Genomic DNA, 3082 nt, shown 5'->3' with positions numbered 1-3082 from the left:
CAAATATTGACTAGATACAGCCATGATTTGAGGAAGGCAATCTTTCCTTAGGTCGATATCCTGCATATACAGCTCCTTTTAGTGTGAGTTTTCCACGAAAACAATGTCCAAACTCTGTCCGAACATTTCATCGCAATCTCGTCCCCGTAGCCGTCGTTGCTCTTGTCCAGCGGAACGCAAAAAAGATGGTGGAAAATTAGATTACGACGAATGCGCTGATAGTTACCAGTCCCAAACGGTCAAAAAGAACGAAAAAAGCCTAAAACTCGATGGAGCAACTTCTTCGGTGATGTTTTTTGGGCGAAGAGGAAAGATCAAAACATTCTCTATAATCCCACGTATCGATTTTCCGTTTTATCTCTCAACACTGAACTCAGTCAAACAAAGTGTGTTAAAAACTCCCTTCAAAGCAGGGTAATTTTCGTCAAAAGCACAACTTCAACAAATCCTTTCGTCAAGACGTGCCAAACAATGCTCTCCGAACATTGGTATTGTATTCATTATTGTAAAAAGTTAATAATTTGAGTTGTAGCGCTTTTTCTGCCGTGGTCACGTGACTTGCCAAATATGGCTGTCGTTCGAAAAAGTACAAGAGACCTTCTATAGAACATCTGTGTCCAAAGGGATTGTTCTTTGATATTCAGACATCAAAGATATGACTGGTAAAAGTTTTACATAGCAACAGCTTTGTAGTTAAGAGTCTCCCCCTTAAAGAGGTGATTAGTGGTCATCGTGGTGGTAAATAAATAGCGAGACGCACTGACGACCGTTTAATTTGTTTCACGATGTGTCACTTAGCTTATAGAACACGCTTACCGCTTGTGCCAGAATGGGTTATTTTCAACCAATCTCAAGGGACATTCGCTGGTCTTCTATCACACACATATAGTAGCTCGTAATCATTTGACCGCGTTATCTCCTGAACAAGACCAGCAGTCAGTAGCAGCGAGTCTACAACTTAAGTGACTACATGGTAAGACAAAAGGTCATACATCTTTAGTTATTATTATACAAACCTTTGCCTTGGCATTTCTGCAACATAGCCATCCTGTAACGCCACAAATGCAATGTGGTTTTTGTCTTTTGAAATTACTGGGTAAACCAGCTTTAGTTCCAGAGTGTTTGGAGTTAATATTGTCTCGTTGTCTCTAAATCATAACAATTCCGAAGATATTAATAATGTCACCATAGCAAAAGATTTATGCGCAAACCTTCTGCCAAATTAAATATCAAAGCTTATTCTCCCATTTACCTTTTATTTCAGTATATAACTATTGTTTTTGCTTCACTAAGTTAAATCAACGAAAGCGGGTTTGCGGAAAACGAAGACCTGGAGCCCGTTTCCGAAAGTCCCGAAACTTTACGGGCCATTTTCGCGAGTAACAATTCCCTCTGTATCTCAAGGAGTCGTCAAAATCCACGTTTGCTTTTTTTTAGCTCGAAACGATGTTAAAAGATCGGCTTTCCAGAACAAGCGGCTGGCAGATTCACAAATGTCTTTTCGCGCCCAAAACGTTCTTGGGACTTTTGTGAAGCGGGCCCCTGGAAAACGAAGATCAAAGACCGAAGACCGGGAAAACGAAGATAACAAACAGCAAATAGCGAAACACATTATTCCTATTATTTAAAACGTTCGGCAAGCTATCTCTCGCGAATTGTGGTAGGGTGTTCGTTTTCCACACATCCAGGCCGGCATGTGGAAAACGAAGACCAAAAACAGCGAAGACCCTGCGGGAATTCGCCTGTAATGGCTCATCGGCGATTGCAAACAACAGGAATGCTTTGTTTGGCTTTTCTTTGTTCCTTATTTTACTTTGTTGTCGGGGGGTCTTTGTTTTTAGTGTTCGTTTTCCAGGTCTTCGATCTTCGTTTTCCAGGTCTTTCCGCACACCCCAACGAAAGCCTCATTTAACCTGTCGTAATCCAATATGGCCTGTTTCGACTCTGGCTGAAAAGAAACGTGCTTCGATCGCTGTTAAATATACTAAAGGAGAAATTTCTGCTTTCTATTTTTGGTAATTCTCGAAGACATCATCAAAAATTATTATTAGAGAGAAGAGGAACTAAGTGTCTAGCCGTTCTAGCTCTGGAGCACTTATTGAGGAAACTGTAACTGAAATCAACAATTAACCCAAGATCAAGTCAAATGTTGCTTTTAAAGGAAAAGGGAAAACCGGACAATCCGGAGAAAAACCTCTGAACCAACAAACTCAAACCACATACGAGTCTAGGAATCGATCCCAGTCCACATTGGTGGGAAGTGAATACTCTCACCACTGCGCCATCCCTGCACCTCGAAAATATTACGCTGAAAATTTGAATTTTGTGCTTTCCTGCGTATTTACCGCCAAAGAAACCTAGCCTTGTATGCTGATCAGGTGACCTGGAACCAATAATTTCCCGTCAAACATCACTGGCTTAACAGCAACAAACAAATGGCTGCCCACATTTTACTGTTTCTCTTTTCCGGTTTCCTCCTGCATGTATGGGTCTTTTAAATGTAGCTTCCGCTCGCAGAACCAAAAATATGACAAGTGGAAACTTAACTTCATCTTTGGAAGCATTTTATAGCGAGATTTTGGTTTATTTTAACCCGGCGAATTTTAGACAGGTTAATCTTCGAAAAAATTTTTAGTGCTCGTTGTGCTAAACCACGTGTGGAGCATTAACCACGACTTCAGCAAGATTTTAAAACAATGTTTGCGAAATGGTGACACCAGCGAGAATTCCAAGAAATCATCCCCGGTACTGTATTAAGCAACCTGCACTTGGCAAGCTAAGCTGCCTGTTGTTTCTCGTGTTAGTGATTAGCCTTTCCCGTGTCAAGAGTGGAAAACATCTTAGCCACGCGGCTAAGTACCCACATGTCCCTTGAAATCTGAGAAGGAAATGCGAGGAAAATTGTAAAATTCCGATACGTTTTTTGGGTGACAGTAGGGCATTCCTGTGACCTCTGGTAAACCAGAAATATAAGACTCAGGTTAGGATTTAATTTCCATGGAAACGATCATGTGAAAACTCGAGAATTCAGCATTTTTGTTTAGAAACGAGATATGGTTTCATTCTGGCCTTCTCAGTGCGA

This window comes from Montipora capricornis, chromosome 6 (assembly GCF_036669925.1).
Source record: "Montipora capricornis isolate CH-2021 chromosome 6, ASM3666992v2, whole genome shotgun sequence".
Classification (NCBI taxonomy): Eukaryota; Metazoa; Cnidaria; class Anthozoa; order Scleractinia; family Acroporidae; genus Montipora; species Montipora capricornis.
Note: the sequence above shows the minus strand (reverse complement) of the source record.